Consider the following 25,411-nt stretch of genomic DNA (forward strand, 5'->3'; position numbering starts at 1 on the left):
AATAGAAGACTTGGCTGATCAAGGACGATATGGTCTAGTCTCTAGGATACCTGACTTTCACCCAGAAGGCCCGGGTTCGATTCCCGGTATCGGAGCTCGTGGTTTTGTACCGCTTTTCAAGAATAGACTTAAGGACATAGGTTTATGAATAGAATTAAGACTTGATTAAGCAAGTCCTATATTGTCTAGTGGCTAGGATATCTGGCTGTCAGGCAGAAGGGCGGGTTCGATTCCCGATATCGGAGTGAGTGCTTTTGTACCGCTTTTGATGAATAAACTTAAAGACACATTTATAGGAATAATATTTTGGATTGTTCCGACCAGTCAGATATGGTCTAGTGGCTAGGATATCTGGCTCTCATCCAGAAGGCTCGGGTTCGACTCCCGGTATCGGAGCGAGTGCTTTTGTACCGCTTTTCAAGAATAGACTTAAGGATATAGGTTTATGAATAGAATTAAGACTTGTTTAAGCAAGTCCGATATGGTCTAGTGGCTAGGATATCTGGCTCTCACCCAGAAGGCCCGGGTTCTATTCCCGGTATCGGAGCGAGTGCCATTGTACCGCTTTTCAAGAATAGACTTAAGGATATTGGTTTATGAATAGAATTAAGACTTGGTTTAGCAAGTCCGATATGGTCTAGTGGCTAGGATATCTGGCTTTCACCCAGAAGGCCCGGGTTCGATTCCCGGTATCGGAGCGAGTGCTTTTGTACCGCTTTTCAAGAATAGAAGACTTGGCTGATCAAGGACGATATGGTCTAGTCTCTAGGATACCTGACTTTCACCCAGAAGGCCCGGGTTCGATTCCCGGTATCGGAGCTCGTGGTTTTGTACCGCTTTTCAAGAATAGACTTAAGGACATAGGTTTATGAATAGAATTAAGACTTGATTAAGCAAGTCCTATATTGTCTAGTGGCTAGGATATCTGGCTGTCAGGCAGAAGGGCGGGTTCGATTCCCGATATCGGAGTGAGTGCTTTTGTACCGCTTTTGATGAATAAACTTAAAGACACATTTATAGGAATAATATTTTGGATTGTTCCGACCAGTCAGATATGGTCTAGTGGCTAGGATATCTGGCTCTCATCCAGAAGGCTCGGGTTCGACTCCCGGTATCGGAGCGAGTGCTTTTGTACCGCTTTTCAAGAATAGACTTAAGGATATTGGTTTATGAATAGAATTAAGACTTGGTTTAGCAAGTCCGATATGGTCTAGTGGCTAGGATATCTGGCTTTCACCCAGAAGGCCCGGGTTCGATTCCCGGTATCGGAGCGAGTGCTTTTGTACCGCTTTTCAAGAATAGAAGACTTGGCTGATCAAGGACGATATGGTCTAGTCTCTAGGATACCTGACTTTCACCCAGAAGGCCCGGGTTCGATTCCCGGTATCGGAGCTCGTGGTTTTGTACCGCTTTTCAAGAATAGACTTAAGGACATAGGTTTATGAATAGAATTAAGACTTGATTAAGCAAGTCCTATATTGTCTAGTGGCTAGGATATCTGGCTGTCAGGCAGAAGGGCGGGTTCGATTCCCGATATCGGAGTGAGTGCTTTTGTACCGCTTTTGATGAATAAACTTAAAGACACATTTATAGGAATAATATTTTGGATTGTTCCGACCAGTCAGATATGGTCTAGTGGCTAGGATATCTGGCTCTCATCCAGAAGGCTCGGGTTCGACTCCCGGTATCGGAGCGAGTGCTTTTGTACCGCTTTTCAAGAATAGACTTAAGGATATAGGTTTATGAATAGAATTAAGACTTGTTTAAGCAAGTCCGATATGGTCTAGTGGCTAGGATATCTGGCTCTCACCCAGAAGGCCCGGGTTCTATTCCCGGTATCGGAGCGAGTGCCATTGTACCGCTTTTCAAGAATAGACTTAAGGATATTGGTTTATGAATAGAATTAAGACTTGGTTAAGCAAGTCCGATATGCTCTAGTGGCTAGGATATCTGGCTGTCACGCAAAAGGGCGGGTTCGATTCGCGGTATCGGAGTGAGTGCTTTTGTACCGCTTTTGATGAATAAACTTAAAGACACATTTGTGGGAATAATATTTTGGGTTGTTCCGACCAGTGAGATATGGTCTAGTGGCTAGGATATCTGGCTCTCACCCAGAAGGACCGGGCTCGATTCCCGGTATCGGAGCGAGTGCTTTTGTACCGCTTTTCAAGAATAGACTTAAGGATATTGGTTTATGAATAGAATTAAGACTTGATTAAGCAAGTCCTATATTGTCTAGTGGCTAGGATATCTGGCTGTCAGGCAGAAGGGCGGGTTCGATTCCCGATATCGGAGTGAGTGCTTTTGTACCGCTTTTGATGAATAAACTTAAAGACACATTTATAGGAATAATATTTTGGATTGTTCCGACCAGTCCGATATGGTCTAGTGGCTAGGATATCTGGCTCTCACCCAGAAGGCCCGGGTTCTATTCCCGGTATCGGAGCGAGTGCCATTGTACCGCTTTTCAAGAATAGACTTAAGGATATTGGTTTATGAATAGAATTAAGACTTGGTTTAGCAAGTCCGATATGGTCTAGTGGCTAGGATATCTGGCTTTCACCCAGAAGGCCCGGGTTCGATTCCCGGTATCGGAGCGAGTGCTTTTGTACCGCTTTTCAAGAATAGAAGACTTGGCTGATCAAGGACGATATGGTCTAGTCTCTAGGATACCTGACTTTCACCCAGAAGGCCCGGGTTCGATTCCCGGTATCGGAGCTCGTGGTTTTGTACCGCTTTTCAAGAATAGACTTAAGGACATAGGTTTATGAATAGAATTAAGACTTGATTAAGCAAGTCCTATATTGTCTAGTGGCTAGGATATCTGGCTGTCAGGCAGAAGGGCGGGTTCGATTCCCGATATCGGAGTGAGTGCTTTTGTACCGCTTTTGATGAATAAACTTAAAGACACATTTATAGGAATAATATTTTGGATTGTTCCGACCAGTCAGATATGGTCTAGTGGCTAGGATATCTGGCTCTCATCCAGAAGGCTCGGGTTCGACTCCCGGTATCGGAGCGAGTGCTTTTGTACCGCTTTTCAAGAATAGACTTAAGGATATAGGTTTATGAATAGAATTAAGACTTGTTTAAGCAAGTCCGATATGGTCTAGTGGCTAGGATATCTGGCTCTCACCCAGAAGGCCCGGGTTCTATTCCCGGTATCGGAGCGAGTGCCATTGTACCGCTTTTCAAGAATAGACTTAAGGATATTGGTTTATGAATAGAATTAAGACTTGGTTAAGCAAGTCCGATATGCTCTAGTGGCTAGGATATCTGGCTGTCACGCAAAAGGGCGGGTTCGATTCGCGGTATCGGAGTGAGTGCTTTTGTACCGCTTTTGATGAATAAACTTAAAGACACATTTGTGGGAATAATATTTTGGGTTGTTCCGACCAGTGAGATATGGTCTAGTGGCTAGGATATCTGGCTCTCACCCAGAAGGAACGGGTTCGATTCCCGGTATCGGAGCGAGTGCTTTTGTACCGCTTTTCAAGAATAGACTTAAGGATATTGGTTTATGAATAGAATTAAGACTTGATTAAGCAAGTCCGATATGGTCTAGTGGCTAGGATATCTGGATGTCACGCAGAAGGGCGGGTTCGATTCCCGGTATCGGAGTGAGTGCTTTTGTACCGCTTTTGATGAATAAACTTAAAGACACATTTATAGGAATAATATTTTGGTTTGGTCCGACCAGTCAGATATGGTCTAGTGGCTAGGATATCTGGCTCTCATCCAGAAGGCTCGGGTTCGATTCCTGGTAACGGAGCGAGTGCTTTTGTACCGCTTTTCAAGAATAGACTTAAGGATATAGGTTTATGAATAGAATTAAGACTTGATTGAAGAAGTCCGATATGGCCTAGTGGCTAGGATATCTGGCTTTCACCCAGAAGGCCCGGGTTCGATTCCCGGTATCGGATCGAGTGCTTTTGTACCGCTTTTCAAGAATAGAATTAGGACTTGGTTGATCAAGGACGATATGGTCTAGTCGCTAGGATACCTGAATTTCACCCAGAAGGCCCGGGTTCGATTCCCGGTATCGGAGCACGTGGTTTTGTACCGCTTTTCAAGAATAGACTTAAGGATATTGGTTTATGAATAGAATTAAGACTTGGTTAAGCAAGTCCGATATGGTCTATTGGCTAGGATATCTGGATGTCACGCAGAAGGGCGGGTTCGATTCCCGGTATCGGAGTGAGTGCTTTTGTACAGCTTTTGATGAATAAACTTAAAGACACATTTATGGGAATAATATTTTGGGTTGTTCCGACCAGTGAGATATGGTCTAGTGGCTAGGATATCTGGCTCTCACCCAGAAGGACCGGGCTCGATTCCCGGTATCGGAGCGAGTGCTTTTGTACCGCTTTTCAAGAATAGACTTAAGGATATTGGTTTATGAATAGAATTAAGACTTGATTAAGCAAGTCCTATATTGTCTAGTGGCTAGGATATCTGGCTGTCAGGCAGAAGGGCGGGTTCGATTCCCGATATCGGAGTGAGTGCTTTTGTACCGCTTTTGATGAATAAACTTAAAGACACATTTATAGGAATAATATTTTGGATTGTTTCGACCAGTCAGATATGGTCTAGTGGCTAGGATATCTGGCTTTCACCCAGAAGGCCCGGGTTCGATTCCCGGTATCGGAGCGAGTGGTTTTGTACCGCTTTTCAAGAATAGAAGACTTGGTTGATCAAGGACGATATGGTCTAGTCTCTAGGATACCTGACTTTCACCCAGAATTCCCGGGTTCGATTCCCGGTATCGGAGCACGTGGTTTTGTACCGCTTTTCAAGAATAGACTTAAGGACATAGGTTTATGAATAGAATTAAGACTTGTTTAAGCAAGTCCGATATGGTCTAGTGGCTAGGATATCTGGCTCTCACCCAGAAGGCCCGGGTTCTATTCCCGGTATCGGAGCGAGTGCCATTGTACCGCTTTTCAAGAATAGACTTAAGGATATTGGTTTATGAATAGAATTAAGACTTGGTTAAGCAAGTCCGATATGGTCTAGTGGCTAGGATATCTGGCTTTCACCCAGAAGGCCCGGGTTCGATTCCCGGTATCGGAGCGAGTGCTTTTGTACCGCTTTTCAAGAATAGAAGACTTGGCTGATCAAGGACGATATGGTCTAGTCTCTAGGATACCTGACTTTCACCCAGAAGGCCCGGGTTCGATTCCCGGTATCGGAGCACGTGGTTTTGTACCGCTTTTCAAGAATAGACTTAAGGACATAGGTTTATGAATAGAATTAAGACTTGATTAAGCAAGTCCTATATTGTCTAGTGGCTAGGATATCTGGCTGTCAGGCAGAAGGGCGGGTTCGATTCCCGATATCGGAGTGAGTGCTTTTGTACCGCTTTTGATGAATAAACTTAAAGACACATTTATAGGAATAATATTTTGGATTGTTCCGACCAGTCAGATATGGTCTAGTGGCTAGGATATCTGGCTCTCATCCAGAAGGCTCGGGTTCGACTCCCGGTATCGGAGCGAGTGCTTTTGTACCGCTTTTCAAGAATAGACTTAAGTATATAGGTTTATGAATAGAATTAAGACTTGTTTAAGCAAGTCCGATATGGTCTAGTGGCTAGGATATCTGGCTCTCACCCAGAAGGCCCGGGTTCTATTCCCGGTATCGGAGCGAGTGCCATTGTACCGCTTTTCAAGAATAGACTTAAGGATATTGGTTTATGAATAGAATTAAGACTTGGTTAAGCAAGTCCGATATGCTCTAGTGGCTAGGATATCTGGCTGTCACGCAAAAGGGCGGGTTCAATTCCCGGTATCGGAGTGAGTGCTTTTGTACCGCTTTTGATGAATAAACTTAAAGACACATTTATGGGAATAATATTTTGGGTTGTTCCGACCAGTGAGATATGGTCAAGTGGCTAGGATATCTGGCTCTCACCCAGAAGGACCGGGTTCGATTCCCGGTATCGGAGCGAGTGCTTTTGTACCGCTTTTCAAGAATAGACTTAAGGATATTGGTTTATGAATAGAATTAAGACTTGATTAAGCAAGTCCGATATGGTCTAGTGGCTAGGATATCTGGATGTCACGCAGAAGGGCGGGTTCGATTCCCGGTATCGGAGTGAGTGCTTTTGTACCGCTTTTGATGAATAAACTTAAAGACACATTTATAGGAATAATATTTTGGATTGGTCCGACCAGTCAGATATGGTCTAGTGGCTAGGATATCTGGCTCTCATCCAGAAGGCTCGGGTTCGATTCCTGGTAACGGAGCGAGTGCTTTTGTACCGCTTTTCAAGAATAGACTTAAGGATATAGGTTTATGAATAGAATTAAGACTTGGTTGAAGAAGTCCGATATGGCCTAGTGGCTAGGATATCTGGCTTTCACCCAGAAGGCCCGGGTTCGATTCCCGGTATCGGAGCGAGTGCTTTTGTACCGCTTTTCAAGAATAGAATTAGGACTTGGTTGATCAAGGACGAGATGGTCTAGTCGCTAGGATACCTGAATTTCACCCAGAAGGCCCGGGTTCGATTCCCGGTATCGGAGCACGTGGTTTTGTACCGCTTTTCAAGAATAGACTTAAGGATATTGGTTTATGAATAGAATTAAGACTTGGTTAAGCAAGTCCGATATGGTCTATTGGCTAGGATATCTGGATGTCACGCAGAAGGGCGGGTTCGATTCCCGGTATCGGAGTGAGTGCTTTTGTACCGCTTTTGATGAATAAACTTAAAGACACATTTATGGGAATAATATTTTGGGTTGTTCCGACCAGTGAGATATGGTCTAGTGGCTAGGATATCTGGCTCTCATCCAGAAGGACCGGGCTCGATTCCCGGTATCGGAGCGAGTGCTTTTGTACCGCTTTTCAAGAATAGACTTAAGGATATTGGTTTATGAATAGAATTAAGACTTGATTAAGCAAGTCCTATATTGTCTAGTGGCTAGGATATCTGGCTGTCAGGCAGAAGGGCGGGTTCGATTCCCGATATCGGAGTGAGTGCTTTTGTACCGCTTTTGATGAATAAACTTAAAGACACATTTATAGGAATAATATTTTGGATTGTTCCGAACAGTCAGATATGGTCTAGTGGCTAGGATATCTGGCTCTCATCCAGAAGGCTCGGGTTCGACTCCCGGTATCGGAGCGAGGGCTTTTGTACCGCTTTTCAAGAATAGACTTAAGGATATAGGTTTATGAATAGAATTAAGACTTGGTTGAAGAAGTCCGATATGGTCTAGTGGCTAGGATATCTGGCTTTCACCCAGAAGGCCCGGGTTCGATTCCCGGTATCGGAGCGAGTGGTTTTGTACCGCTTTTCAAGAATAGAAGACTTGGTTGATCAAGGACGATATGGTCTAGTCTCTAGGATACCTGACTTTCACCCAGAATTCCCGGGTTCGATTCCCGGTATCGGAGCACGTGGTTTTGTACCGCTTTTCAAGAATAGACTTAAGGACATAGGTTTATGAATAGAATTAAGACTTGTTTAAGCAAGTCCGATATGGTCTAGTGGCTAGGATATCTGGCTCTCACCCAGAAGGCCCGGGTTCTATTCCCGGTATCGGAGCGAGTGCCATTGTACCGCTTTTCAAGAATAGACTTTAGGATATTGGTTTATGAATAGAATTAAGACTTGGTTAAGCAAGTCCGATATGCTCTAGTGGCTAGGATATCTGGCTGTCACGCAAAAGGGCGGGTTCAATTCCCGGTATCGGAGTGAGTGCTTTTGTACCGCTTTTGATGAATAAACTTAAAGACACATTTATGGGAATAATATTTTGGGTTGTTCCGACCAGTGAGATATGGTCTAGTGGCTAGGATATCTGGCTCTCACCCAGAAGGACCGGGTTCGATTCCCGGTATCGGAGCGAGTGCTTTTGTACCGCTTTTCAAGAATAGACTTAAGGATATTGGTTTATGAATAGAATTAAGACTTGATTAAGCAAGTCCGATATGGTCTAGTGGCTAGGATATCTGGATGTCACGCAGAAGGGCGGGTTCGATTCCCGGTATCGGAGTGAGTGCTTTTGTACCGCTTTTGATGAATAAACTTAAAGACACATTTATAGGAATAATATTTTGGATTGGTCCGACCAGTCAGATATGGTCTAGTGGCTAGGATATCTGGCTCTCATCCAGAAGGCTCGGGTTCGATTCCTGGTAACGGAGCGAGTGCTTTTGTACCGCTTTTCAAGAATAGACTTAAGGATATAGGTTTATGAATAGAATTAAGACTTGGTTGAAGAAGTCCGATATGGCCTAGTGGCTAGGATATCTGGCTTTCACCCAGAAGGCCCGGGTTCGATTCCCGGTATCGGAGCGAGTGCTTTTGTACCGCTTTTCAAGAATAGAATTAGGACTTGGTTGATCAAGGACGAGATGGTCTAGTCGCTAGGATACCTGAATTTCACCCAGAAGGCCCGGGTTCGATTCCCGGTATCGGAGCACGTGGTTTTGTACCGCTTTTCAAGAATAGACTTAAGGATATTGGTTTATGAATAGAATTAAGACTTGGTTAAGCAAGTCCGATATGGTCTATTGGCTAGGATATCTGGATGTCACGCAGAAGGGCGGGTTCGATTCCCGGTATCGGAGTGAGTGCTTTTGTACCGCTTTTGATGAATAAACTTAAAGACACATTTATGGGAATAATATTTTGGGTTGTTCCGACCAGTGAGATATGGTCTAGTGGCTAGGATATCTGGCTCTCATCCAGAAGGACCGGGCTCGATTCCCGGTATCGGAGCGAGTGCTTTTGTACCGCTTTTCAAGAATAGACTTAAGGATATTGGTTTATGAATAGAATTAAGACTTGATTAAGCAAGTCCTATATTGTCTAGTGGCTAGGATATCTGGCTGTCAGGCAGAAGGGCGGGTTCGATTCCCGATATCGGAGTGAGTGCTTTTGTACCGCTTTTGATGAATAAACTTAAAGACACATTTATAGGAATAATATTTTGGATTGTTCCGACCAGTCAGATATGGTCTAGTGGCTAGGATATCTGGCTCTCATCCAGAAGGCTCGGGTTCGACTCCCGGTATCGGAGCGAGTGCTTTTGTACCGCTTTTCAAGAATAGACTTAAGGATATAGGTTTATGAATAGAATTAAGACTTGGTTGAAGAAGTCCGATATGGTCTAGTGGCTAGGATATCTGGCTTTCACCCAGAAGGCCCGGGTTCGATTCCCGGTATTGGAGCGAGTGGTTTTGTACCGCTTTTCAAGAATAGAAGACTTGGTTGATCAAGGACGATATGGTCTAGGCTCTCGGATACCTGACTTTCACCCAGAATTCCCGGGTTCGATTCCCGGTATCGGAGCACGTGGTTTTGTACCGCTTTTCAAGAATAGACTTAAGGACATAGGTTTATGAATAGAATTAAGACTTGTTTAAGCAAGTCCGATATGGTCTAGTGGCTAGGATATCTGGCTCTCACCCAGAAGGACCGGGTTCGATTCCCGGTATCGGAGCGAGTGCTTTTGTACCGCTTTTCAAGAATAGACTTAAGGATATTGGTTTATGAATAGAATTAAGACTTGATTAAGCAAGTCCGATATGGTCTAGTGGCTAGGATATCTGGATGTCACGCAGAAGGGCGGGTTCGATTCCCGGTATCGGAGTGAGTGCTTTTGTACCGCTTTTGATGAATAAACTTAAAGACACATTTATAGGAATAATATTTTGGATTGGTCCGACCAGTCAGATATGGTCTAGTGGCTAGGATATCTGGCTCTCATCCAGAAGGCTCGGGTTCGATTCCTGGTAACGGAGCGAGTGCTTTTGTACCGCTTTTCAAGAATAGACTTAAGGATATAGGTTTATGAATAGAATTAAGACTTGGTTGAAGAAGTCCGATATGGCCTAGTGGCTAGGATATCTGGCTTTCACCCAGAAGGCCCGGGTTCGATTCCCGATATCGGAGCGAGTGCTTTTGTACCGCTTTTCAAGAATAGAATTAGGACTTGGTTGATCAAGGACGAGATGGTCTAGTCGCTAGGATACCTGAATTTCACCCAGAAGGCCCGGGTTCGATTCCCGGTATCGGAGCACGTGGTTTTGTACCGCTTTTCAAGAATAGACTTAAGGATATTGGTTTATGAATAGAATTAAGACTTGGTTAAGCAAGTCCGATATGGTCTATTGGCTAGGATATCTGGATGTCACGCAGAAGGGCGGGTTTTATTCCCGGTATCGGAGTGGGTGCTTTTGTACCGCTTTTGATGAATAAACTTAAAGACACATTTATAGGAATAATATTTTGGATTGTTCCGACCAGTCAGATATGGTCTAGTGGCTAGGATATCTGGCTCTCATCCAGAAGGCTCGGGTTCGACTCACGGTATCGGAGCGAGTGCTTTTGTACCGCTTTTCAAGAATAGACTTAAGGATATAGGTTTATGAATAGAATTAAGACTTGGTTGAAGAAGTCCGATATGGTCTAGTGGCTAGGATATCTGGCTTTCACCCAGAAGGCCCGGGTTCGATTCCCGGTATCGGAGCGAGTGGTTTTGTACCGCTTTTCAAGAATAGAAGACTTGGTTGATCAAGGACGATATGGTCTAGTCTCTAGGATACCTGACTTTCACCCAGAATTCCCGGGTTCGATTCCCGGTATCGGAGCACGTGGTTTTGTACCGCTTTTCAAGAATAGACTTAAGGACATAGGTTTATGAATAGAATTAAGACTTGTTTAAGCAAGTCCGATATGGTCTAGTGGCTAGGATATCTGGCTTCTACCCAGAAGGCCCGGGTTCTATTCCCGGTATCGGAGCGAGTGCCATTGTACCGCTTTTCAAGAATAGACTTAAGGATATTGGTTTATGAATAGAATTAAGACTTGGTTAAGCAAGTCCGATATGCTCTGGTGGCTAGGATATCTGGCTGTCACGCAAAAGGGCGGGTTCAATTCCCGGTATCGGAGTGAGTGCTTTTGTACCGCTTTTGATGAATAAACTTAAAGACACATTTATGGGAATAATATTTTGGGTTGTTCCGACCAGTGAGATATGGTCTAGTGGCTAGGATATCTGGCTCTCACCCAGAAGGACCGGGTTCGATTCCCGGTATCGGAGCGAGTGCTTTTGTACCGCTTTTCAAGAATAGACTTAAGGATATTGGTTTATGAATAGAATTAAGACTTGATTAAGCAAGTCCGATATGGTCTAGTGGCTAGGATATCTGGATGTCACGCAGAAGGGCGGGTTCGATTCCCGGTATCGGAGTGAGTGCTTTTGTACCGCTTTTGATGAATAAACTTAAAGACACATTTATAGGAATAATATTTTGGATTGGTCCGACCAGTCAGAAATGGTCTAGTGGCTAGGATATCTGGCTCTCATCCAGAAGGCTCGGGTTCGATTCCTGGTAACGGAGCGAGTGCTTTTGTACCGCTTTTCAAGAATAGAATTAGGACTTGGTTGATCAAGGACGATATGGTCTAGTCGCTAGGATACCTGAATTTCACCCAGAAGGCCCGGGTTCGATTCCCGGTATCGGAGCACGTGGTTTTGTACCGCTTTTCAAGACAGACTTAAGGATATATGTTTATGAATAGAATTAAGACTTGTTTAAGCAAGTCCGATATGGTCTAGTGGCTAGGATATCTGGCTCTCACCCAGAAGGCCCGGGTTCGATTCACGGTATCGGAGCGAGTGCTTTTGTACCGCTTTTCAAGAATAGACTTAAGGATATTGGTTTATGAATAGAATTAAGACTTGGTTAAGCAAGTCCGATATGGTCAAGTGGCTAGGATATCTGGATGTCACGCAGAAGGGCGGGTTCGATTCCCGGTATCGGAGTGAGTGCTTTTGTACCGCTTTTGATGAATAAACTTAAAGACACATTTATGGGAATAATATTTTGGGTTGTTCCGACCAGTGAGATATGGTCTAGTGGTTAGGATATCTGGCTCTCACCCAGAAGGACCGGGTTCGATTCCCGGTATCGGAGCGAGTGCTTTTGTACCGCTTTTCAAGAATAGACTTAAGGATATTGGTTTATGAATAGAATTAAGACTTGATTAAGCAAGTCCTATATGCTCTAGTGGCTAGGATATCTTGCTGTCAGGCAGAAGGGCGGGTTCGATTCCCGATATCGGAGTGAGTGCTTTTGTACCCCTTTTGATGAGTAAACTTAAAGACACATTTATAGGAATTATATTTTGGGTTGTTCCGACCAGTCATATATGGTCTAGTGGCTAGGATATCTGGCTCTCACTCAGAAGGCCCGGGTTCGATTCCCGGTATCGGAGCGAGTGCTTTTGTACCGCTTTTCAAGAATAGACTTAAGGATATTGGTTTATGAATAGAATTAAGACTTGGTTAAGCAAGTCCGATATGGTCTAGTGGCTAGGATATCTGGCTGTCACGCAAAAGGGCGGGTTCGATTCCCGGTATCGGAGTGAGTGCTTTTGTACCGCTTTTGATGAATAAACTTAAAGACACATTTATGGGAATAATATTTTGGGTTGTTCCGACCAGTGAGATATGGTCTAGTGGCTAGGATATCTGGCTTTCACCCAGAAGGCCCGTGTTCGATTCCCGGTATCGGAGCGAGTGCTTTTGTACCGCTTTTCAAGAATAGACTTAAGGATATAGGTTTATGAATAGAATTAAGACTTGTTTAAGCAAGTCCGATATGGTCTAGTGGCTTGGATATCTGGCTCTCACCCAGAAGGACCGGGTTCGATTCCTGGTATCGGAGCGAGTGCTTTTGTACCGCTTTTCAAGAATAGACTTAAGGATATTGGTTTATGAATAGAATTAAGACTTGATTAAACAAGTCCGATATGGTCTAGTGGCTAGGATATCTGGCTGTCACGCAGAAGGGCGGGTTCGATTCCCAGTATCGGAGTGAGTGCTTTTGTACCGCTTTTGATGAATAAACTTAAAGACACATTTATGGGAATAATATTTTGGGTTGTTCCGACCAGTGAGATATGGTTTAGTGGCTAGGATATCTGGCTCTCACCCAGAAGGACCGTGCTCGATTCCCGGTATCGGAGCGAGTGCTTTTGTACCGCTTTTCAAGAATAGACTTAAAGATATTGGTTTATGAATAGAATTAAGACTTGATTAAGCAAGTCCTATATTGTCTATAGGCTAGGATATCTGGCTGTCAGGCAGAAGGGCGGGTTCGATTCCCGATATCGGAGTGAGTGCTTTTGTACCGCTTTTGATGAGTAAACTTAAAGACACATTTTTAGGAATTATATTTTGGATTGTTCCGACCAGTCAGATATGGTCTAGTGGCTAGGATATCTGGCTCTCACCCAGAAGGCCCGGGTTCGATTCCCGGTGTCGGAGCGAGTGCTTTTGTACCGCTTTTCAAGAATAGACTTAAGGATATTGGTTTATGAATAGAATTAAGACTTGGTTAAGCAAGTCCGATATGGTCTAGTGGCTAGGATATCTGGCTGTCAGGCAGAAGGGCGGGTTCGATTCCCGATATCAAAGTGAGTGCTTTTGTACCGCTTTTGATGAGTAAACTTAAAGACACATTTATAGGAATTATATTTAGGATTGTTCCGACCAGTCAGTTATGGTCTAGTGGCTAGGATATCTGGCTCTCACTCAGAAGGCCCGGGTTCGATTCCCGGTATCGGAAAGAGTGCTTTTGTACCGCTTTTCAAGAATAGACTTAAGGATATTGGTTTATGAATAGAATTAAGACTTGGTTAAGCAAGTCCGATATGGTCTAGTGGATAGGATATCTGGCTGTCACGCAGAAGGGCGGGTTCGATTCCCAGTATCGGAGTGAGTGCTTTTGTACCGCTTTTGATGAATAAACTTAAAGACACATTTATGAGAATAATATTTTGGGTTGTTCCGACCGGTGAGATATGGTCTAGTGGCTAGGATATCTGGCTCTCACCCAGAAGGACCGGGTTCGATTCCCGGTATCGGAGCGAGTGCTTTTGTACCGCTTTTGAAGAATAGACTTAAGGATATTGGTTTATGAATAGAATTAAGACTTGATTAAGCAAGTCCTATATGCTCTAGTGGCTAGGATATCTGGCTGTCAGGCAGAAGGGCGGGTTCGATTCCCGATATCGGAGTGAGTGCTTTTGTACCGCTTTTGATGAGTAAACTTAAAGACACATTTATAGGAATTATATTTTGGATTGTTCCGACCAGTCAGATATGGACTAGTGGCTAGGATATCTGGCTCTCACTCAGAAGGCCCGGGTTCGATTCCCGGTATCGGAGCGAGTGCTTTTGTACCGCTTTTCAAGAATAGACTTAAGGATATTGGTTTATGAATAGAATTAAGACTTGGTTAAGCAAGTCCGATATGGTCTAGTGGCTAGGATATCTGGCTGTCACGCAAAAGGGCGGGTTCGATTTCCGGTATCGGAGTGAGTGCTTTTGTACCGCTTTTGATGAATAAACTTAAAGACACATTTATGGGAATAATATTTTGGGTTGTTCCGACCAGTGAGATATGGTCTAGTGGCTAGGATATCTGGCTTTCACCCAGAAGGCCCGTGTTCGATTCCCGGTATCGGAGCGAGTGCTTTTGTACCGCTTTTCAAGAATAGACTTAAGGATATAGGTTTATGAATAGAATTAAGACTTGTTTAAGCAAGTCCGATATGGTCTAGTGGCTTGGATATCTGGCTCTCACCCAGAAGGACCGGGTTTGATTCCTGGTATCGAAGCGAGTGCTTTTGTACCGCTTTTCAAGAATAGACTTATGGATATTGGTTTATGAATAGAATTAAGGCTTGATTAAGCAAGTCCAATATGCTCTAGTGGCTAGGATATCTGGCTGTCAGGCAGAAGGGCGGGTTCGATTCCCGATATCGGAGTGAGTGCTTTTGTACCGCTTGTGATGAGTAAACTTAAAGACACATTTATAGGAATTATATTTTGGATTGTTCCGACCAGTCAGATATGGTCTAGTGGCTAGGATATCTGGCTCTCACTCAGAAGGCCCGGGTTCGATTCCCGGTATCGGAGCGAGTGCTTTTGTACCGCTTTTCAAGAATAGACTTAAGGATATTGGTTTATGAATAGAATTAAGACTTGGTTAAGCAAGTCCGATATGGTCTAGTGGCTAGGATATCTGGCTGTCACGCAAAAGGGCGGGTTCGATTTCCGGTATCGGAGTGAGTGCTTTTGTACCGCTTTTGATGAATAAACTTTAAGACACATTTATGGGAATAATATTTTGGGTTGTTCCGACCAGTGAGATATGGTCTAGTGGCTAGGATATCTGGCTTTCACCCAGAAGGCCCGTGTTCGATTCCCGGTATCGGAGCGAGTGCTTTTGTACCGCTTTTCAAGAATAGACTTAAGGATATAGGTTTATGAATAGAATTAAGACTTGTTTAAGCAAGTCCGATATGGTCTAGTGGCTTGGATATCTGGCTCTCACCCAGAAGGACCGGGTTCGATTCCTGGTATCGGAGCGAGTGCTTTTGTACCGCTTTTCAAGAATAGACTTAAGGATATAGGTTTATGAATAGAATTAAGACTTGTTTAAGCAAGTCCGATATGGTCTAGTGGCTTGGATATCTGGCTCTCACCCAGAAGGACCGGGTTTGATTCCTGGTATCGAAGCGAGTGCTTTTGTACCGCTTTTCAAGAATAGACTTAAGGATATTGGTTTATGAATAGAATTAAGACTTGATTAAGCAAGTCCTATATGCTCTAGTGGCTAGGATATCTGGCTGTCAGGCAGAAGGGCGGGTTCGATTCCCGATATCGGAGTGAGTGCTTTTGTACCGCTTTTGATGAGTAAACTTAAAGACACATTTATAGGAATTATATTTTGGATTGTTCCGACCAGTCAGATATGGTCTAGTGGCTAGGATATCTGGCTCTCACTCAGAAGGCCCGGGTTCGATTCCCGGTATCGGAGCGAGTGCTTTTGTACCGCTTTTCAAGAATAGACTTAAGGATATTGGTTTATGAATAGAATTAAGACTTGGTTAAGCAAGTCCGATATGGTCTAGTGGCTAGGATATCTGGCTGTCACGCAAAAGGGCGGGTTCGATTTCCGGTATCGGAGTGAGTGCTTTTGTACCGCTTTTGATGAATAAAAATAAAGACACATTTATGGGAATAATATTTTGGGTTGTTCCGACCAGTGAGATATGGTCTAGTGGCTAGGATATCTGGCTTTCACCCAGAAGGCCCGTGTTCGATTCCCGGTATCGGAGCGAGTGCTTTTGTACCGCTTTTCAAGAATAGACTTAAGGATATAGGTTTATGAATAGAATTAAGACTTGTTTAAGCAAGTCCGATATGGTCTAGTGGTTTGGATATCTGGCTCTCACCCAGAAGGACCGGGTTCGATTCCTGGTATCGGATCGAGTGCTTTTGTACCGCTTTTCAAGAATAGACTTAAGGATATTGGTTTATGAATAGAATTAAGACTTGATTAAGCAAGTCCTATATGCTCTAGTGGCTAGGATATCTGGCTGTCAGGCAGAAGGGCGGGTTCGATTCCCGGTATCGGAGCGAGTGCTTTTGTACCGCTTTTCAAGAATAGACTTAAGGATATAGGTTTATGAATAGAATTAAGACTTGTTTAAGCAAGTCCGATATGGTCTAGTGGGTAGGATATCTGGCTGTCACGCAGAAGGGCGGGTTCGATTCCCAGTATCGGAGTGAGTGCTTTTGTACCGCTTTTGATGAATAAACTTAAAGACACATTTATGGGAATAATATTTTGGGTTGTTCCGACTAGTGAGATATGGTCTAGTGGCTAGGATATCTGGCTCTCACCCAGAAGGACCGGGCTCGATTCCCGGTATCGGAGCGAGTGCTTTTGTACCGCTTTTCAAGAATAGACTTTAGGATATTGGTTTATGAATAGAATTAAGACTTGATTAAGCAAGTCCTATATTGTCTATAGGCTAGGATATCTGGCTGTCAGGCAGAAGGGCGGGTTCGATTCCCGATATCGGAGTGAGTGCTTTTGTACCGCTTTTGATGAATAAACTTAAAGACACATTTATAGGAATAATATTTTGGATTGTTCCGACCAGTCAGATATGGTCTAGTGGCTAGGATATCTGGCTCTCATCCAGAAGGCTCGGGTTCGACTCCCGGTATCGGAGCACGTGGTTTTGTACCGCTTTTCAAGAATAGACTTAAGGACATAGGTTTATGAATAGAATTAAGACTTGTTTAAGAGAGTCCGATATAGTCTAGTGGCTAGGATATCTGGCTCTCACCCAGAAGGCCCGGGTTCTATTCCCGGTATCGGAGCGAGTGCTATTGTACCGCTTTTCAAGAATAGACTTAAGGATATTGGTTTATGAATTGAATTAAGACTTGGTTAAGCAAGTCCGATATGCTCTAGTGGCTAGGATATCTGACTGTCACGCAAAAGGGCGGGTTCGATTCCCGGTATCGGAGTGAGTGCTTTTGTACCGCTTTTGATGAATAAACTTAAAGACACATTTATGGGAATAATATTTTGGGTTGTTCCGACTAGTGAGTTATGGTCTAGTGGCTAGGATATCTGGCTCTCACCCAGAAGGACCGGGTTCGATTCCCGGTATCGGAGCGAGTGCTTTTGTACCGCTTTTCAAGAATAGACTTAAGGATATTGGTTTATGAATAGAATTAAGACTTGATTAAGCAAGTCCTATATGCTCTAGTGGCTAGGATATCTGGCTGTCAGGCAGAAGGGCGGGTTCGATTCCCGGTATCGGAGCGAGTGCTTTTGTACCGCTTTTCAAGAATAGACTTAAGGATATAGGTTTATGAATAGAATTAAGACTTGTTTAAGCAAGTCCGATATGGTCTAGTGGCTTGGATATCTGGCTCTCACCCAGAAGGACCGGGTTCGATTCCTGGTATCGGAGCGAGTGCTTTTGTACCGCTTTTCAAGAATAGACTTAAGGATATTGGTTTATGAATAGAATTAAGACTTGGTTAAGCAAGTCCGATATGGTCTAGTGGCTAGGATATCTGGCTGTCAGGCAGAAGGGCGGGTTCGATTCCCGATATCGGAGTGAGTGCTTTTGTACCGCTTTTGATGAGTAAATTTAAAGACACATTTATAGGAATTATATTTTGGATTGTTCCGACCAGTCAGATATGGTCTAGTGGCTAGGATATCTGGCTCTCACTCAGAGGGCCCGGGTTCGATTCCCGGTATCGGAGCGAGTGCTTTTGTACCGCTTTTCAAGAATAGACTTAATGATATTGGTTTATGAATAGAATTAAGACTTGGTTAAGCAAGTCCGATATGGTCTAGTGGCTAGGATATCTGGCTGTCACGCAAAAGGGCGGGTTCGATTTCCGGTATCGGAGTGAGTGCTTTTGTACCGCTTTTGATGAATAAACTTAAAGACACATTTATGGGAATAATATTTTGGGTTGTTCCGACCAGTGAGATATGGTCTAGTGGCTAGGATATCTGGCTTTCACCCAGAAGGCCCGTGTTCGATTCCCGGTATCGGAGCGAGTGCTGTTGTACCGCTTTTCAAGAATAGACTTAAGGATATAGGTTTATGAATAGAATTAAGACTTGTTTAAGCAAGTCCGATATGGTCTAGTGGCTTGGATATCTGGCTCTCACCCAGAAGGACCGGGTTCGATTCCTGGTATCGGAGCGAGTGCTTTTGTACCGCTTTTCAAGAATAGACTTAAGGATATTGGTTTATGAATAGAATTAAGACTTGATTAAACAAGTCCGATATGGTCTAGTGGCTAGGATATCTGGCTGTCACGCAGAAGGGCGGGTTCGATTCCCAGTATCGGAGTGAGTGCTTTTGTACCGCTTTTGATGAATAAACTTAAAGACACATTTATGGGAATAATATTTTGGGTTGTTCCGACTAGTGAGATATGGTCTAGTGGCTAGGATATCTGGCTCTCACCCAGAAGGACCGGGCTCGATTCCCGGTATCGGAGCGAGTGCTTTTGTACCGCTTTTCAAGAATAGACTTAAGGATATTGGTTTATGAATTCTATGAGAGCGGTAGCTCTCATAGATAAGACTTCATACTGCTCTTAATGTATAAGGAGGGTTTTTTGTTTGGATGTAGTTTTTTTTGTATTGTACCGCTCTCATAGATAAGACTTCATACTGCTCTTAATGTATAAGGAGGGTTTTTTGTTTGGATGTAGTTTTTTTTGTATTGTACTAATTGGTTCGAAAAAAATCCACTGAACTGCAATTTGGACCCTTAATATGTGGTTAAAATTTCAAAGAGATCCATTAATTCGTTTATTTTATAAAAAATAAAGTTGCTAAGGGTGGTTTTCATTTCCATAAAATTAATCACAGATTTTGACGAAAAACTGGAAATTTCCCATAGAAATAACATGGGAAATTTTCCAAAGTTACAAATTTTGTCCATACCCTTACAAAAATAACCATACGTCAGATAGATTTGAAAACGGTCTTAAATGAAAGCCCCATATCCATAGTTGGCGCCTATTTTTTTTCATCAAGAAAATTTAAGTTTAAGTACTGTTTTTCATAGTTTTAATTACATGCTCCGACTTACGTGGTTTACCCTGAAACTATGGAACCTGCGACTTTTTAGCATGAGTTATGTAGTGTATGAAGCGAGTTTGGTCGTTTTACCGCGGTTATAGTCAAATTCTTAGAACAAATAGCTAGCTTAATGGACATTTTATCTTTTCTCTGCTTAGGTTAAAGCTACTTAAACTTGATTACCTTGTGGGTGCTTGTAGGTACTTTTGGGTGCTTGTGGGTGCTTGTCGGTACTTGTTGGTGCTTATGGGTACTTGTAGGTGCTTATGGGTACTTGTAGGTGCTTATGGGTACTTGTAGGTGCTTGTAGGTGCTTGTGGGTACTTGTGGGTGCTTGTAGGTACTTGTGGGTACTTGTAGGTACTTGTGGGTGCTTGTGGGTACTTGTGGGTGCTTGTAGGTGCTTGTGGGTTCTTGTGGGTACTTGTAGGTACTTGTGGGTGCTTGTGGGTACTTGTGGGTGCTTGTGGGTACTTGTGGGTGCTTGTAGGTACTTGTGGGTTCTTGTGGGTACTTGTAGGTACTTGTGGGTGCTTGTGGGTACTTGTAGGTACTTGTGGGTGCTTGTGGGTACTTGTAGGTACTTGTGGGTGCTTGTGGGTGTTTGTAGGTACTTCTGGGTGTTTGTTGGTACTTGTGGGTACTTGTGTGTGCTTGTGGGTACTTGTAGGTACTTGTGGGTGCTTGTGGGTGTTTGTAGGTACTTCTGGGTGTTTGTTGGTACTTGTGGGTGCTTGTAGGTACTTGTGGGTGCTTGTAGGTACTTGTGGGTGCTTGTAGGTACTTGTGGATGCTTGTAGGTACTTGTGGGTGTTTGTTGGTACTTGTGGGTACTTGTGTGTGCTTGTGGGTACTTGTAGGTACTTGTGGGTGCTTGTGGGTGTTTGTAGGTACTTCTGGGTGTTTGTTGGTACTTGTGGGTGCTTGTAGGTACTTGTGGGTGCTTGTAGGTACTTGTGGGTGCTTGTAGGTACTTGTGGATGCTTGTAGGTACTTGTGGGTGCTTGTAGGTACTTGTGGGTGCTTGTAGGTACTTGTGGGTGCTTGTAGGTACTTGTGGGTGCTTGTAGGTACTTGTGGGTGCTTGTAGGTACTTGTGGGTGCTTGTAGGTACTTGTGGGTGCTTGTAGGTACTTGTAGGTGCTTGTAGGTACTTGTGGGTGCTTGTAGGTACTTGTGGGTGCTTGTAGGTACTTGTGGGTGCTTGTAGGTACTTGTGGGTGCTTGTAGGTACTTGTGGGTGCTTGTAGGTGCTTGTGGGTGCTTGTAGGTACTTGTGGGTGCATGTAGGTACTTGTGGGTGCTTGTAGGTACTTGTGGGTGCTTGTGGGTGCTTGTAGGTACTTGTGGGTGCATGTTGGTACTTGTGGGTACTTGTAGGTACTTGTGGGTTCATGTTGGTACTTGTGGGTACTTGTGAGTGCTTGTAGGTACTTGTGAGTGCTTGTAGGTACTTGTGAGTGCTTGTAGGTACTTGTGAGTGCTTGTAGGTACTTGTGAGTGCCTGTAGGTACTTGTGAGTGCTTGTAGGTACTTGTGAGTGCTTGTAGGTACTTGTGAGTGCTTGTAGGTACTTGTGAGTGCTTGTAGGTACTTGTGAGTGCTTGTAGGTACTTGTGAGTGCTTGTAGGTACTTGTGAGTGCTTGTGGGTGCTTGTAGGTACTTATGGGTAATTGTGGGTGCTTGTAGGTATTGGGGTGCTTGTAGGTATTGTGGGTATTTGTAGGTACTTGTGGGTGCTTGTAGGTACTTGTGGGTGCTTGTAGGTACTTGTGGGTCTTGTAGGTACTTGTGGGTACTTGTAGGTACTTGTGGGTGCTTGTAGGTACTTGTGGGTGCTTGTAGGTACTTGTGGGTGCTTGTAGGTGCGTGTGGGTACTAGTAGGTACTTGTGGGTACTAGTAGGTACTTGTGGGTACTAGTAGGTACTTGTGGGTGCTTGTAGGTACTTGTGGGTACTTGTGGGTGCTTGTAGGTACTTGTGGGTACTTGTGGGTGCTTGTAGGTACTTGTGGGTACTTTTGGGTAGATGCTTTGCCCGGGTGCTTGTAGGTTCTTGTAGGTGGAATTTTTAGGGGGGGCGCCTCGCGTTTCAATAAATGATTGTAAAAAATGTATTATTCTAATTCCAATAAGAATGCACACTTTTAATGATTTACGTTTTATTTTTGAAGTATCATTATAAATAAATGTCTGATTGAGCTAAAGTTATGATCCCCTTTATATATGTTTCTGCTTAGTGCAGATTTTGAAAATGTAAAACAGTTTCTTAACATTCTTAATTAAAATGAAGACTGAAGGAACAGATATTAATCAAAAATGTCTTGATTAGAATCAAGACCTAAAAAGTATCGATAAGACTGAGGTTATCACTTGTCTGAATGATCAGATATTAATTTTTCTTTTTAATTGAAACTTAAATGCATGCTTAAGAAAAAACAACGTTCCATTACCGTTTTCCGTTGAAATAAATTATTTTACTGGTAATCAATTTCAAAAATTTACTTATCTCGGCTTTTCGACCACAATTCCATTCCCCGAAAACATTTTATCATTACATTTATTACTTTTCGGAGATAACGTGTCAAAATAGCCTATAAAAGAAGAAAAAACTGTAATAGCGGTCTGTTTAGCCATGATAACAACCTTTTAAAAGTTGCAAGCACTATATAACCCTTTCGAGACCAACTGGACCTGAGCAAACTATAGCTTAACCTGCTACTAGTACGACCAGAGAGAAATGATGTAATCTGGAGTTGAAATTTCATCATGTGCGACCTGCGGCCCTGAAACTCTCCCATAGTCCCAGTGTGTGTAGAACATAATTTTTTCGTTGTTATCTGCCAAAATCAATCTTTCTAGATAGTGCCGCCTGCTCACTTGAATTTTTCATGATATAATAAGGTTTGAATGAACAATATTCTAGATTACTATTTTCACTACTATGTCCTTCTGCTAACTTGAAGCAAACTTTCCTCTCTTTCTGCTGCTCATTACCGGTGCCATTCCCTTGACTTTCTGTTCGTTATAACTACTATCATGAATTTATTTATTTCAAACCAAAATATAAAAAAATGGATTCTTTTTCCTTTTGTGCTACTTAGAATTTTCAAATGTATATAATGTTGTGCCGTGCCATATCAAATAGTCTCTAACCATTGTTAGAAACTAGAGAGAGAAATTGGGCAGTAACACTGATCATGCCCTGAACTATGAGAAAGAACAATACGACGGTTGACTAAAGTACACTTGATATTACATCATTTTGCAAAACCGCGAGTAAAAATCTTACTGTCCCTATTGAATTTGGCGCCATTGGTTTTAGAATAATTAAAATGTTCCGCTGCGAAGCGTGCCGGTCACAAATGGGGATGTAACGTCTTTAGGAGCCTTTTAAAACGCAAAACCATACACGTACTCTCCCAAAAGTAATTAATGTAATGATAAAATGTTTTCGGGGAATGGAATTGTGGTCGAAAAGCCGAGATAAGTAAATTTTTGAAATTGATTACCAGTAAAATAATTTATTTCAACGGAAAACGGTAATGGAACGTTGTTTTTTCTTAAGCATGCATTTAAGTTTCAATTAAAAAGAAAAATTAATATCTGATCATTCAGACAAGTGATAACCTCAGTCTTATCGATACTTTTTAGGTCTTGATTCTAATCAAGACATTTTTGATTAATAGAATTAAGACTTGATTAAGCAAGTCCTATATTGTCTATAGGCTAGGATATCTGGCTGTCAGGCAGAAGGGCGGGTTCGATTCCCGATATCGGAGTGAGTGCTTTTGTACCGCTTTTGATGAATAAACTTAAAGACACATTTATAGGAATAATATTTTGGATTGTTCCGACCAGTCAGATATGGTCTAGTGGCTAGGATATCTGGCTCTCATCCAGAAGGCTCGGGTTCGACTCCCGGTATCGGAGCGAGTGCTTTTGTACCGCTTTTCAAGAATAGACTTAAGGATATAGGTTTATGAATAGAATTAAGACTTGGTTGAAGAAGTCCGATATGGTCTAGTGGCTAGGATATCTGGCTTTCACCCAGAAGGCCCGGGTTCGATTCCCGGTATCGGAGCGAGTGCTTTTGTACCGCTTTTCAAGAATAGAAGACTTGGTTGATCAAGGACGATATGGTCTAGTCTCTAGGATACCTGACTTTCACCCAGAAGGCCCGGGTTCGATTCCCGGTATCGGAGCACGTGGTTTTGTACCGCTTTTCAAGAATAGACTTAAGGACATAGGTTTATGAATAGAATTAAGACTTGTTTAAGCAAGTCCGATATGGTCTAGTGGCTAGGATATCTGGCTCTCACCCAGAAGGCCCGGGTTCTATTCCCGGTATCGGAGCGAGTGCTATTGTACCGCTTTTCAAGAATAGAGTTAAGGATATTGGTTTATGAATTGAATTAAGACTTGGTTAAGCAAGTCCGATATGCTTTAGTGGCTAGGATATCTGACTGTCACGCAAAAGGGCGGGTTCGATTCCCGGTATCGGAGTGAGTGCTTTTGTACCGCTTTTGATGAATAAACTTAAAGACACATTTATGGGAATAATATTTTGGGTTGTTCCGACTAGTGAGATATGGTCTAGTGGCTAGGATATCTGGCTCTCACCCAGAAGGACCGGGTTCGATTCCCGGTATCGGAGCGAGTGCTTTTGTACCGCTTTTCAAGAATAGACTTAAGGATATTGGTTTATGAATAGAATTAAGACTTGATTAAGCAAGTCCTATATGCTCTAGTGGCTAGGATGGCTAGGATATCTGGCTGTCAGGCAGAAGGGCGGGTTCGATTCCCGGTATCGGAGCGAGTGCTTTTGTACCGCTTTTCAAGAATAGACTTAAGGATATAGGTTTATGAATAGAATTAAGACTTGTTTAAGCAAGTCCGATATGGTCTAGTGGCTTGGATATCTGGCTCTCACCCAGAAGGAACGGGTTCGATTCCTGGTATCGGAGCGAGTGCTTTTGTACCGCTTTTCAAGAATAGACTTAAGGATATTGGTTTATGAATAGAATTAAGACTTGATTAAACAAGTCCGATATGGTCTAGTGGCTAGGATATCTGGCTGTCACGCAGAAGGGCGGGTTCGATTCCCAGTATCGGAGTGAGTGCTTTTGTACCGCTTTTGATGAATAAACTTAAAGACACATTTATGGGAATAATATTTTGGGTTGTTCCGACCAGTGAGATATGGTCTAGTGGCTAGGATATCTGGCTCTCACCCAGAAGGACCGGGCTCGATTCCCGGTATCGGAGCGAGTGCTTTTGTACCGCTTTTCAAGAATAGACTTAAGGATATTGGTTTATGAATAGAATTAAGACTTGATTAAGCAAGTCCTATATTGTCTATAGGCTAGGATATCTGGCTGTCAGGCAGAAGGGCGGGTTCGATTCCCGATATCGGAGTGAGTGCTTTTGTACCGCTTTTGATGAATAAACTTAAAGACACATTTATAGGAATAATATTTTGGATTGTTCCGACCAGTCAGATATGGTCTAGTGGCTAGGATATCTGGCTCTCATCCAGAAGGCTCGGGTTCGACTCCCGGTATCGGAGCGAGTGCTTTTGTACCGCTTTTCAACACTGAGAAAAATATGTTCAGTGAAAAAAACAGAAAACTTCTGGCAGCACGTGATGCCAGAAAATATCAGTAAAAATAACAGCAACAACGGTTTTCTCGATTTTCAGAACGGTTCTGTAATAATTATAGGTTATTCGTTTTTCTCCAAAACAGAAGTTTTTATGTCAATTTTACAAGATAAAACTGTAACCATATTCTGTAGTTTTTACAGAAACAACTGTGATTGCAACAGTTTTGATCTGTATTGAAAATCTGTAATTCTTACAGAAAAACTGTTTTGATCTGAAAAAATGGTCTGTGGTTTTTACAGAAATAACTGTGTAGATCGGTTTTGAAAATCTGCATTATTTACAGATATAACTGTTTTAAT

At 43.0% G+C, this 25,411-nt stretch overlaps 31 non-coding genes across 31 annotated transcripts; all 31 read left to right on the plus strand.

The window, feature by feature from the left end:
* Positions 1-475: 475 nt before the first annotated feature.
* Positions 476-547, plus strand: TRNAE-CUC (transfer RNA glutamic acid (anticodon CUC)). Its single transcript has one exon. It is a non-coding gene; the product is annotated as a tRNA-Glu (tRNA).
* A 79-nt stretch (positions 548-626) lies between these two features.
* Positions 627-698, plus strand: TRNAE-UUC (transfer RNA glutamic acid (anticodon UUC)). Its single transcript has one exon. It is a non-coding gene; the product is annotated as a tRNA-Glu (tRNA).
* Positions 699-1,199: 501 nt separating this feature from the next.
* Positions 1,200-1,271, plus strand: TRNAE-UUC (transfer RNA glutamic acid (anticodon UUC)). Its single transcript has one exon. It is a non-coding gene; the product is annotated as a tRNA-Glu (tRNA).
* Positions 1,272-1,772: 501 nt separating this feature from the next.
* On the plus strand, positions 1,773-1,844 carry TRNAE-CUC (transfer RNA glutamic acid (anticodon CUC)). The gene has a single exon. It is a non-coding gene; the product is annotated as a tRNA-Glu (tRNA).
* A 530-nt stretch (positions 1,845-2,374) lies between these two features.
* Positions 2,375-2,446, plus strand: TRNAE-CUC (transfer RNA glutamic acid (anticodon CUC)). The gene has a single exon. It is a non-coding gene; the product is annotated as a tRNA-Glu (tRNA).
* A 79-nt stretch (positions 2,447-2,525) lies between these two features.
* Positions 2,526-2,597, plus strand: TRNAE-UUC (transfer RNA glutamic acid (anticodon UUC)). Its single transcript has one exon. It is a non-coding gene; the product is annotated as a tRNA-Glu (tRNA).
* A 501-nt stretch (positions 2,598-3,098) lies between these two features.
* Positions 3,099-3,170, plus strand: TRNAE-CUC (transfer RNA glutamic acid (anticodon CUC)). Its single transcript has one exon. It is a non-coding gene; the product is annotated as a tRNA-Glu (tRNA).
* A 681-nt stretch (positions 3,171-3,851) lies between these two features.
* Positions 3,852-3,923, plus strand: TRNAE-UUC (transfer RNA glutamic acid (anticodon UUC)). Its single transcript has one exon. It is a non-coding gene; the product is annotated as a tRNA-Glu (tRNA).
* Positions 3,924-4,578: 655 nt separating this feature from the next.
* TRNAE-UUC (transfer RNA glutamic acid (anticodon UUC)) lies at positions 4,579-4,650 on the plus strand. Its single transcript has one exon. It is a non-coding gene; the product is annotated as a tRNA-Glu (tRNA).
* A 200-nt stretch (positions 4,651-4,850) lies between these two features.
* TRNAE-CUC (transfer RNA glutamic acid (anticodon CUC)) lies at positions 4,851-4,922 on the plus strand. The gene has a single exon. It is a non-coding gene; the product is annotated as a tRNA-Glu (tRNA).
* A 79-nt stretch (positions 4,923-5,001) lies between these two features.
* Positions 5,002-5,073, plus strand: TRNAE-UUC (transfer RNA glutamic acid (anticodon UUC)). Its single transcript has one exon. It is a non-coding gene; the product is annotated as a tRNA-Glu (tRNA).
* A 501-nt stretch (positions 5,074-5,574) lies between these two features.
* TRNAE-CUC (transfer RNA glutamic acid (anticodon CUC)) lies at positions 5,575-5,646 on the plus strand. Its single transcript has one exon. It is a non-coding gene; the product is annotated as a tRNA-Glu (tRNA).
* Positions 5,647-6,327: 681 nt separating this feature from the next.
* On the plus strand, positions 6,328-6,399 carry TRNAE-UUC (transfer RNA glutamic acid (anticodon UUC)). The gene has a single exon. It is a non-coding gene; the product is annotated as a tRNA-Glu (tRNA).
* Positions 6,400-7,205: 806 nt separating this feature from the next.
* On the plus strand, positions 7,206-7,277 carry TRNAE-UUC (transfer RNA glutamic acid (anticodon UUC)). The gene has a single exon. It is a non-coding gene; the product is annotated as a tRNA-Glu (tRNA).
* A 200-nt stretch (positions 7,278-7,477) lies between these two features.
* TRNAE-CUC (transfer RNA glutamic acid (anticodon CUC)) lies at positions 7,478-7,549 on the plus strand. Its single transcript has one exon. It is a non-coding gene; the product is annotated as a tRNA-Glu (tRNA).
* A 681-nt stretch (positions 7,550-8,230) lies between these two features.
* Positions 8,231-8,302, plus strand: TRNAE-UUC (transfer RNA glutamic acid (anticodon UUC)). Its single transcript has one exon. It is a non-coding gene; the product is annotated as a tRNA-Glu (tRNA).
* Positions 8,303-9,108: 806 nt separating this feature from the next.
* TRNAE-UUC (transfer RNA glutamic acid (anticodon UUC)) lies at positions 9,109-9,180 on the plus strand. The gene has a single exon. It is a non-coding gene; the product is annotated as a tRNA-Glu (tRNA).
* Positions 9,181-9,380: 200 nt separating this feature from the next.
* TRNAE-CUC (transfer RNA glutamic acid (anticodon CUC)) lies at positions 9,381-9,452 on the plus strand. The gene has a single exon. It is a non-coding gene; the product is annotated as a tRNA-Glu (tRNA).
* Positions 9,453-10,409: 957 nt separating this feature from the next.
* Positions 10,410-10,481, plus strand: TRNAE-UUC (transfer RNA glutamic acid (anticodon UUC)). The gene has a single exon. It is a non-coding gene; the product is annotated as a tRNA-Glu (tRNA).
* A 200-nt stretch (positions 10,482-10,681) lies between these two features.
* Positions 10,682-10,753, plus strand: TRNAR-UCU (transfer RNA arginine (anticodon UCU)). The gene has a single exon. It is a non-coding gene; the product is annotated as a tRNA-Arg (tRNA).
* Positions 10,754-11,558: 805 nt separating this feature from the next.
* Positions 11,559-11,630, plus strand: TRNAE-CUC (transfer RNA glutamic acid (anticodon CUC)). Its single transcript has one exon. It is a non-coding gene; the product is annotated as a tRNA-Glu (tRNA).
* Positions 11,631-11,850: 220 nt separating this feature from the next.
* On the plus strand, positions 11,851-11,931 carry TRNAE-CUC (transfer RNA glutamic acid (anticodon CUC)). Its single transcript has one exon. It is a non-coding gene; the product is annotated as a tRNA-Glu (tRNA).
* A 1,283-nt stretch (positions 11,932-13,214) lies between these two features.
* On the plus strand, positions 13,215-13,286 carry TRNAE-CUC (transfer RNA glutamic acid (anticodon CUC)). Its single transcript has one exon. It is a non-coding gene; the product is annotated as a tRNA-Glu (tRNA).
* A 229-nt stretch (positions 13,287-13,515) lies between these two features.
* TRNAE-CUC (transfer RNA glutamic acid (anticodon CUC)) lies at positions 13,516-13,587 on the plus strand. The gene has a single exon. It is a non-coding gene; the product is annotated as a tRNA-Glu (tRNA).
* A 1,283-nt stretch (positions 13,588-14,870) lies between these two features.
* Positions 14,871-14,942, plus strand: TRNAE-CUC (transfer RNA glutamic acid (anticodon CUC)). Its single transcript has one exon. It is a non-coding gene; the product is annotated as a tRNA-Glu (tRNA).
* An 832-nt stretch (positions 14,943-15,774) lies between these two features.
* TRNAE-CUC (transfer RNA glutamic acid (anticodon CUC)) lies at positions 15,775-15,846 on the plus strand. Its single transcript has one exon. It is a non-coding gene; the product is annotated as a tRNA-Glu (tRNA).
* Positions 15,847-16,226: 380 nt separating this feature from the next.
* On the plus strand, positions 16,227-16,298 carry TRNAE-CUC (transfer RNA glutamic acid (anticodon CUC)). Its single transcript has one exon. It is a non-coding gene; the product is annotated as a tRNA-Glu (tRNA).
* Positions 16,299-17,129: 831 nt separating this feature from the next.
* TRNAE-CUC (transfer RNA glutamic acid (anticodon CUC)) lies at positions 17,130-17,201 on the plus strand. Its single transcript has one exon. It is a non-coding gene; the product is annotated as a tRNA-Glu (tRNA).
* Positions 17,202-18,032: 831 nt separating this feature from the next.
* Positions 18,033-18,104, plus strand: TRNAE-CUC (transfer RNA glutamic acid (anticodon CUC)). The gene has a single exon. It is a non-coding gene; the product is annotated as a tRNA-Glu (tRNA).
* Positions 18,105-23,459: 5,355 nt separating this feature from the next.
* On the plus strand, positions 23,460-23,531 carry TRNAE-UUC (transfer RNA glutamic acid (anticodon UUC)). The gene has a single exon. It is a non-coding gene; the product is annotated as a tRNA-Glu (tRNA).
* Positions 23,532-23,731: 200 nt separating this feature from the next.
* Positions 23,732-23,803, plus strand: TRNAE-CUC (transfer RNA glutamic acid (anticodon CUC)). The gene has a single exon. It is a non-coding gene; the product is annotated as a tRNA-Glu (tRNA).
* Positions 23,804-25,411: the final 1,608 nt, after the last annotated feature.

The sequence above is a fragment of the Phalangium opilio genome, unplaced genomic scaffold (assembly GCF_054372755.1).
Source record: "Phalangium opilio isolate 3A_F unplaced genomic scaffold, DU_Popi_V2 ptg000054l_1, whole genome shotgun sequence".
NCBI classification, from domain to species: domain Eukaryota; kingdom Metazoa; phylum Arthropoda; class Arachnida; order Opiliones; family Phalangiidae; genus Phalangium; species Phalangium opilio.